Raw genomic sequence first — 10594 nt, forward strand, 5'->3', positions numbered from 1 at the left:
GGCCAATGACACGCCTGTGTGTCTAGGCTGTGTGGGTCATATGGCCATGTCGCCAGACCGTGTAACTCACTGTCAGACTCCTTTTTGTCCACACGGCTAGGGACAGTCCCGTGTGTCCAGGCCGTGTAGGTAAAAAAACACAGTTTTTTAATTTTTTATTATATATTTTTAAATTAATTTTAAAAAATATTATGATATAAAATTAAAAAAATTAGCAGTGTTAGCACTCGGGTTGCCCCCAAGAAACATTTATTTAAAGTCTAAGCTCGACTTACCTCATATTCGCACGGTTACGGTGGTTCACAGAGTCGAGACTCCTCTTTCTCATTGTCAATTATTTTATTAAAATAGGGTTTGAGTTGAGTAATATTTACCTTAAAAGTGTCTAATTTAGAATGATTTACCTCGACTGTACCGTATGGGAAAACATTCAGTGCCATAAAAGGAATCACTCCATTTGTGTTAAGTTCTGAAGTGGCAATTTAAGGTTCGGTTTTATCTATCAATACCTGATCCTTAACATTAAATTGGTGTGTTCCATCCACATGCTCGTCAAAATGTCGTTTTGTTTCTGGATCGTGTATTCTTGGTTTCTTCTTGACATTTTTCTACCATTCATCTAGTTTATCGATTTGTAGCCTTTGTTCTTCATGAATTGTTCTATTTTTGTCATATGAGCTGGACCATAGCTCCATCACGTTTTAAACAATTAACACTTAAACTACCAATTAAACAAGGATAATAAAACTCCTTGGATCTTTCAATTTGTTGGGTAGTTTATTCTGTAAAATGGCTGAGTAGACTGTATTTAATTCCACATGCAACGAATCATCTAACTTCCGTTTGTTTGCCAAAAGCTTCTTTAGAAATTTAACTGAATTGGGCAATTGCGAAAGAGCTTCAATAAACGGTAAGTTAATATGCAACTTTTTTAAAAGTTTAAGAATTTTACCAAATTGTTCGTTTGTGTGATCTTTCTTTGTCGCATTTGGATATGGTACAGGAGGTTTATACTCCTTACCTACCGATTTTTGTTCACTGTGGCTCACCTTAACCTTACCTTGACTTATCACACTTTCTTGCCTTAGTTCTAGTTTTGGTTCAATGAACCTTTATTCATCTCGGCATGAAGCTACTCTCTTGGGTTAGTTTCGGTGTTGCTGGGCAAGCTACCTTGTGATCTCTCTGAAATCAGCTTTGCAAGTTGACCTATCTGGTTTTCGAGTCCTTGAATCGATGCTTATTGATTTTTAAGTGCGATTTTGGTGTTTTGGAAACGGGTTTCTGACACCGAAATAAACTTCGTCAGCATTTCCTTAAGGTTTGGCTTCTTCTCTTATTGGTAAGGTGGTTGAAAGCCAGGAGGTTGTGGTCTTTGATTTCCTTGACCACCCCACGAGAAATTGAGATGATTCCTCTAACTTGCATTATAAGTGTTACTATAGCGATTATTCTGAGGTCTAGAATTATTACCCATATAGTTGACTTGTTCATTCTCTGTTCTAGGGCTGTAGGATAGAAATTCTGGATTGCTCTTCCCTCATCCATTTGTATCACACTGCATTACTGAATGTACCTACGTAGAACCATATAAACTATTAATATTCTTACTTAAAAGTTCTACCTGATTCGATAATATGGTGACCCCATCTATGTTAAAACATCTGCTACTTTTCATCGGCTTTGTCCTCATGACTTGCCACTGATAATTATTCAGTGACATACCTTCTATAAACTCGTAAGCCACTTTAAGTGTTTTATTGTTCAAAGTACCACTGGCGGCTGCATTGATCAATTACCTAGTCGAGGGGTTCAAACCGTTGTAGAAAGTTTGAAACTTGTAACCATAGAGACAACTCGTGGTGAAGGCACCTTCTCAATAAATCCTTATACCTCTCCCGTGCATCATATAGGGTCTCTAAGTCCATCTGAGTGAAGGAAGAGATATCATTCCTCAGCTTGGCTGTCTTAGCTGGTGGAAAATATTTTAATAAGAACTTTTAGGTCATTTGCTCCCATGTATTGATAGAACCTCGTGGTAGGGAGTTCAACCATTGTTTAGCCTTATTTCTCAATAAAAAAAGGGACAACCATAGCCGAATGACATCGTTAGAAATGCCATTTATCTTAAAAGTGTCACAAAATTCTAAAAAGTTAGACAAATGAGTATTTGGATCTTCATCTTGTAAACCATTGAACTGAACAAATTTTTGGATCATCTGAATAGTGTTCGGCTTCAGTTTAAAGTTATTTGCAGCAATAGCAGGTCTCACAATACTCGATTCAGCTCCAATTAACGATGGCTTGGCATAATCGTACATAGTTCGAGGAACAGGATTTGGATTTACAAGATTTGTGGCAACCACAGGAGGTAGCTGATTATGCTGATTTTCAGCCATATCTTCAATAATATTAATGGTGTCCTTTTGCTCTTCCACTATATTTTGCCGATTTTGCCTTACTTCTCTACAGTTTCTGCGAGCTGCGCTTTTAATCTCACTGTCGAATACTAAAGGAACCTGACAAGTTTCTTCTAGTCATATACTAAAGGAACTTGCCTGTAGCAAACAAAAAGAAAAATTAGAAAGCAAAATTAAACTATAAAAATAAAATGGGATAAAAAATGGCTAAATTAATAAAAATCTAGTGTTCCTAATATTTTATCCCCACAACGACGCCAAAAACTTAATGAGTTACTAAACTAACTAAAATCACGACAAAGGCAAGCGCACCTAGCGAATAGTAGTACAGCTATGGTGAGTCGGGAATATCGTATCCATAACGGCTAAAAGTACTAGTAATTACTATCTTTTTATTATCTAGCCGATAAATTGAGGAATTATTTTTAATCTAAAATTATCTAAACTAATTACTAAGAATGCAATAGAGAGCGAATTGGGAAAATAATTGAAGAAAACCAATGAGATAGACAATACCCAGGAAAGAATCCACCTAGATTCACCTATTATTCCGAATTTGAATTAAACGATTTATTCACTTGCCTTGATCCGTAGACATCCCTAAATTATGTTAATATCTCTTTCGAGAGTAAGAACAACTGACTCTAGGTTGATTAATTAAAATCTATTTCTAATTAAAACCCTATTGTCACATTAACGAATGCCCCTATTAGATTTGACTCTAATCCGGTAGATTTATGTCGTCTTATTTCTAGGATTGCATGCAACTCCACTCAATTATGCCAGATGTACTATTAAACATGAACTTTTGCTCCACTGAAATAAGCACATCACACTTGAATTAATATCCTATAAATATTAAAGCAAGAAATAAGCATACATAATTGGGAACAAGAATTAAGTATTTATCATATAATTCAAAAAAATCAAATAATAAGATTCATCATAGGTTTCATCTTCCCTAAATATCTAGGGAATTTAGTTCATAATTTGGGAGGAAAACATCTCAAAATTAGAATAACGACAAGACATAAAAACCCAATAAAACTTCAAAGGAAATTTGACTGGGGATCTTCAATCTCGAAGGAAATCTGCTTCTAAATTGATTCTGACGGTGTTCTCCGAGTAATTTCTTCGTTCTCCTTTGCGTCCACCCTTTAGTCCTCTTCTAATGTGTATTTATAGACTTTAGAATGTTTAAAAACCTTAAAAATTAGGTTTTTTTTTTTGCGTAAAAGGGAAACAGGGTATGAAATAGACACGGGTTGGCACATGAGCGTGCGGCCAGGCCGTGTGACTCACATAGGCATGTGTCGAGCCCGTGTGGAAGTGCCCAGGCCGTGTGGTTCCTGAAAATAGCTTTTGTTATCTGATTTTGGCCTGTTTTTCGCTCACTTCACTTTCCTATGCTTACTTAAGTATAGAAATATAAATTTAAAGGATTAAAAGCATCAAATTCACTAATTCACATAATAAATCATCCAAAAGCATGCCAAGCATGGGATTAAAACATGCCAAGCATGGGATTAGCATCCAACAGAGTGTCATTTAAAAATTCTCATTGCACCTTGTCATAACCTTTCTCAAGATTTGTTGTGGTGCCCCTAACTTAACCAGGACAGTCTGACCCAAATTTCAAACGTCGCATTAGCCACCAAAGTGACTCTCCGTTAGCCTACCATGAAGCACACTATCCAACCATTTAGCCTACCATGAAGCACACTATCCAACCAATCACATCTCACAATTACTGTATTATTGCATATTAAAAATCCTAACAAATGCTTTACTAATCAAATTAACAAAACAACTCACGAAAATCAGGCATACAATACCTACGACCCCACCTCATGGTGAGCTCATAAAGAAAAATTTCAATAGCTTGCAGTTGGTAAGGCTCGCACCTTGTTAGCTCACATTCAACTTTGAGAACCCCTATTTCTGACGAGCCCAAATCTAGCAAGCTCTAAAACAATCTTACCATCATGTAATTAATAAAATGATTTGCGAATAGTCCATCTGCGACCACTTTACTCTGGCAAGCTTTAGCCTTTGCAAAATTTCAATTCTATGTTTCCAATTTGATTAATATTACTATATGTTATCATTTAATCCTTTTATGAATAGATAGACTTTGTGATCCTAACATGATATTGCCTAATTAATTATTCGTCTATTAACAGCTCGCAATCATCATTTATCTCACGCAACATGTCACAACTTATTCCTCATGCCTACTATGTAACACCCCAAACCCGACCTAAACGTTATGGCTGAATCTGGAGATGCTACGTGAAATAGTTAAAAATCTGACTTTCATTTTTTAAAAACTTCATGAACTTTTGTTATTGGAAAGCCTGTTTCAATTTGAAAACGTGTTGTTATACTTATTAAATAAAAATCGTCGATTGTTTACTTTTTGAAATAAACGAAGTTTGTTTTATTTGAAAAACAGTTGATCGCAGAAATATAGTCATTTTTCGAAAAGCTATTTTATCGTGTGCTATGTCAAAACCCAAAATAATAGTCCCAATCCAAAAATAAACCCAAAAGTCCAGAGAGTCTAAAAATTACAAAACTCTCAAAAACGAAATTTTAAATGAACTAAATTAATATAAATCAAGTTTTACAAAATTGTCGATAAATCCGAGCTCTCATCGTACTAACCAGTCTAAGTCTAAGTGTTGCCTGAAAGTAGCAGACAAACAGAGAGTGAGTTTATAACTCAGTGTGTAACTTAACAGAAACAAATTCATAGATTTAATACATAATAGAACATATACTGACAAATGTCTCATGCAGAAGTAGAGTCATATGCAAATTACAATCCTAACCCTATCCGTTATACACCATCTTCGACTATTCAAACACACCATGTGGGGTATAAAACACCCACCCAGCCTTACACAACACTTAGTGTCCTTACGACACTTTTTAGAAAAATTGCAGCAGTGCTGCCAGTAAATTGGCGAGTCATCGCTTCACACAGAACACTTCCTCATAATACATAACCCGCCTCATAACTAGATACAGATAGAATACCAGATATAACAGAATAACAGATACCAAAATGTATATCACATGCATGCTCGTATAATAGATATTAAACATGCTCTTACATAACAGATCAAACTTATAGCATCTTATTACATGTACTTAGGTGTTGTTTACGTCAAAATCATACTATCAGATTAGCAAATTTCATGCTTTAGGGCTTATATAAACACGTACTGACCCCACAAAAGGCCCACAGTCGATCGAAAAAATGTGTACGACCTTAGGGAGAAATTTTGAAATTTGGGCCCATACATGCCACAAGCCCGTGTGGCCTACACAGTCGTGTGGCATCGGCAGGCCCCAATTTCGGCTTTAGCCAATTGCAGTTTTTTGAGTTTCTCGTTACACACCTTGACTGTTTTTTATGCAAATCCACCCACAAAGCTTCCATATCCTAAAACATCAATTAACACACCAAAATTAAGAACAATTCGTGAAACTTGTATCAAGAATTATTCACAAACATCCTCACTTGGTCCCCAAAATAATTGAACACATGCTGATAAAGCGAACAACAATTAACGATGCCTAAGTCGCTGGAGTAACACCAAGTGTCATTCGATCCTCTCCTAAAACCACATAATACCAATTAACCAAACACCCAAAGAAGAAATCAACCCTTACGATTCAAACTCAATATCCAAATGGAAACAAAAATACCATACTTTCGAAAGCAAAAATTATACACTTACCCTACGAATTAGAAATACCCAAAAAATATCGAACAAGAGATTTATCACCACACCTGCGTGAATACTTGAATCCAAAAAGAAATACAAGCCCCCTACCAAACAGTTTTTGACGAAAAATAGTAAAAAAGAAAGAATTAATTTGAGAGGAAAAAGGAAAAAAAACAAAGAAAGAACAACTTGCAAAACCCCACTTGACAGCACTTGGAACGTGAAACATTGGTAGTGATTTTAGGAGAAAAAATATATATTATTGTTTCCAAATAAAACAAAACCTAACCCCTAACTTCCTAATATCTCAACAACTGTTTTAAGAGTTTTATTCCAATTCCAACACCACTAATATGAACAACACACTAAGGATTAACAAAAATAATTACACTTTAGTCACATAGGTGATTCAAACTCTAAACCCCTATCACAATTCCAAGACCCACAATTGCTAAAACAGTCACTCAATTAATGTCTGAATTTAACAAAGCAAAACTTAAGATTTTTAGGGTGTTACATACTAAATCATCAAATTGATTTAACCATACTTAAGAATTATAGACGAACTGTAACACCCTCTACCCGTGTCTGACGCTGGGACTGGATACGAGACATTACCGGACTTAAACATGCACACAAACGAAAACTGGCCCTAAAATTTCATTTAATTCGAAATTGTTCAGACACATGCATAACGTCCCTTATTTAGGTCTACGAAGCCCAAAACATACTTTGGAACGGTTTTGGGACTAAACCGAGAACTTACGAAAACCTGGAAATTTCACGCAACAACAAGTCTTTCATTTTAAACATATTTTACTTTAACCAACATCCATGACTATCAACCTCATCACACCAGAAACATAGAACATGACATGATTAATTAAGCTTACAAACCATAGTGAATATGGGCCACATCCCATGGCTATATACGATAACTCAACGTAGATCAATAGGTTAGGCAAAATCATAATAATATTATATGTCATAAAACTAGCTTCCTATACATGCACTCACTTGATATTTCTAATATTTGAATTAATTCTCCCAAAAGTGATAGCTTGATAGTATGATTCTGCCTCCGACGATCTCCAACCCGAGCGACCTGCTAATACTAAGAAATGGAGAGGATGGGTAAGCTTTACGCTTAGTAAGTCCATATGAATTAATAAGCAATTACTAACATGCTTTTCAAGATAAAACACTATAATTGTACAATTACACATGTTCAGGTTAAGCTATTTTATCGAGTTATAGTTACTAAATCATTTATATCTAGATCTAAAAAACTCCAAATTAAGTTTTGTTAATTTTCCTTGAAACTAGAATCATATACCTTTCTCCCATAAAATTTTCAGAATTTTTGACTTAGCCAATTAGTACAGTTTTTTCATTAAAGTTTCCCCTATTTCAGTGTTTGGCTACTCTGACCTCTGTTCACTACGAATTAATTTTCTCTCTATACAGAATTCAAAGGGCTATGCCGTTTATTTCTATTAAAAATAGACTCAATAAGGAATCTATACATGTAAATTATAACTCCTAATTATTTTTCACAATTTTTAGTGAATTTCTCAAATAGGAACAGGGGATCTCAAGTTATTCAGACTCTGTCTTACAACAATTTAAATATCTCATAACATAAGATTCAATTGCATGTACCGTTTCCTCTATGTGAAACTAGACTCATTAAGATTTAATATCATATTTATTAAGCGCCTAAATCAATTTCCACATTTTATGGTGAATTTCCAAGTTGGGTCACTGCAGTAACCCAAAACTGCCAAGGCTAAATTTACTCAATCACAACTATTATTCACTAAATCCATACAATATCATTTCATCCATCATGGAAAGAACACATAATTATGGTTCATAGGCATAGATCCATAATCTCAATGTCATCAAGTATCAAGACTTATTCCTCATCATGTCATTTTCATAGTATTCACCAATATTATATACTTCATTATCAAGGCATCACACATAAGTTAGTGTACATACCTGTACAACTTGTAATTTAACTTAAGAACATACTCACCAATGACTTGTCTCATTGGACCATTATCGAATACTCCGTCAAATTACCCGTTGAACATCGGAATAATCGGATACACGGAAGCCCGCAGCTAGACAAACCATAGCCTACGGTTTATGTAGCAAAGCTCATAATCTCACCCATAATGAACTCGGAACGCAACTCACGAGCTCGGGTGTTCGCATCCATAATGAACTTGGAACACAACTCAACGAGTTCGAATGCTTGCATCCATAGGTGAACTTGGAATGCAACTCAACGAGTTCGGATGCCTCATAATTCTCACGAACTCAGACCACAACTCAACGAGTTTGGATCTCAATTTCCTGTGACATGTCACTTGTATCCTAACCTATTTCTAAAGTTCAAACGGGCTCTTTCCTCGATCATACGCCTTTGCCATCTTTCTGTGATGTCATATCGATACTCCGGTGGCAACTCATATTTTCAAGTATTCCACATAATTTGTATAATAATTCAACAATAATCATAGCATGCAACAATTCGTAAATAACAATCATCATACCATTATAAATACATCAACAACATATAGTAATGTTACATCATTTACATAATATCAAATTATTCACATATATGTATACTTACAATTCATATAATCATAACATTAACATTAAAATACACATTGCATTATTAAATCATATGACTTATCTCATATGCGAAATGGTCATTTTTACCATTTTATCCACAACTTGGTATTTTGCCGATTTTAGCTTGAATTTTGATTTTCCTTGCTCTATCATTTCAAATATAGCCTAATTAGGACTCATATTATTCAAATCAACCCAAAATCATATTTTGTAAAAATTACAATTTTGCCCCTAAACTTTTACATATTTCCCCAAATCTCGTAAATCAAATTCACCCTATTTTCTTATGTTTTATGACATGCTGATCATTTTTCCCTTCTATAGCAACATCCAATTCTCACTCTAACATGTATTTATGAACATTAGGTATTTTACTGATTATATCATTTTACTCGTTTTCACGTAAAATCGCTTAGCAAAAGTCGTTTATCTAACCCCGACCTTCATTTTCTATCATTAGACATCAAAATACATGCACATTATTCATGGGTAAATTTTTAGACATGAACCTTAGCTCAAATTAATGCTAGAATAAGTAGAACAAGTTACCGGGATTTCAAAATTAAAGAACTTTAAAAACGGGAAAGATGGACTTACAATCAAGCTTGGAAGTTTTAAAAACCTAACCATGTCTTCCATCTCCATATACGGTTATGGCATGAGAAAAATGAAGAAGATGACATCTTTTTCTTATTATTTTAGCTTTATTTACCAATTTACTAAAATACCTTTAATGAAAAATAAATAAAAACATACCATGCCATGTCCATCTTCGTCCACTAATTACAAAATGGGCAATTTATCATTTAAGGACCCCCAATTTTAAAACCCATTACTCACAAGTACTTAGTACCTTTATAAGCTAGAATACATGTTTGCAACTTTTACAATTTAGTCATTTTGACTAAATTGAGTGCCCGAACGTCAAAATTTTGAAAGAGGTTTACGCGAAATTATTCCACAAAATCGTAGACCATAAAAATATAATAAAAATAAAATTTTCTTCATCGAATTTGTGGCCCTGAAACCACTGTTCCGACTAGGCCCAAAATCGGGATATTACACGTTCCTCATTGTTCGACAAGTTCTTTAGTCTACATATACTTGTTAGCCCATCAATTTATCAAACAAATCAACAGGCGATCACAATTCAAACAGCTAATCATTCAATCAAGCAGTTATAAAATATTCAAAAGAAAAAAATCCAAATCAACAGTCTCTAATATTCAATTTACAACCATCACCATTTGTTAAAAATTTCTAAGTCTAATTTAGTCCCTTGGAATAGTCCCACATTGCATTTCTTATTGGGGTTTGGAATCATGACACATACTCAAGAAATTGCCTTGCAATGGATCACTAGAAATCCCCACTTCTTAATGCCTCATGAGCTACTTTCTATACAATGAAATAAGGAGTGTGAGCTTATTGAAGCTCAGTGGATGCACAAAACATGCTACAAGTGAACACATCAATCAGGTTAAAGTAAGCATGCTATACAGTTTGCACAAAAGTACAACTTGGATGATAAGAAAGACATAGTAGCTTGTAATAATTACAATGTCATATAGCTCGCATAACATAACACAATCATAACATATAATATCAATATATCGGCAATTTGTGACTGTGAAACATAATCATAAAACATATTCATGGATAATCGGACTCCAATCACACCAATAACTTATAGAGTCCTGCAGTATCTCTAGTAAATATAGCACAAGTGCTAACACTCCCCAAACACACCATACTATCTATGGTGAATGGAGTTATACTTTATATTCCTTT

General features: G+C 34.6%; 1 non-coding gene across 1 annotated transcript; it reads left to right on the top strand.

Annotated features, from left to right (window-relative positions):
• Nucleotides 1–1854: 1854 nt before the first annotated feature.
• On the top strand, nt 1855–1961 carry LOC121205812 (small nucleolar RNA R71). The gene has a single exon (XR_005900885.1). It is a non-coding gene; the product is annotated as a small nucleolar RNA R71 (small nucleolar RNA).
• Nucleotides 1962–10594: the final 8633 nt, after the last annotated feature.

This window comes from Gossypium hirsutum, chromosome A08 (genome assembly GCF_007990345.1).
Source record: "Gossypium hirsutum isolate 1008001.06 chromosome A08, Gossypium_hirsutum_v2.1, whole genome shotgun sequence".
Lineage (NCBI taxonomy): Eukaryota > Viridiplantae > Streptophyta > Magnoliopsida > Malvales > Malvaceae > Gossypium > Gossypium hirsutum.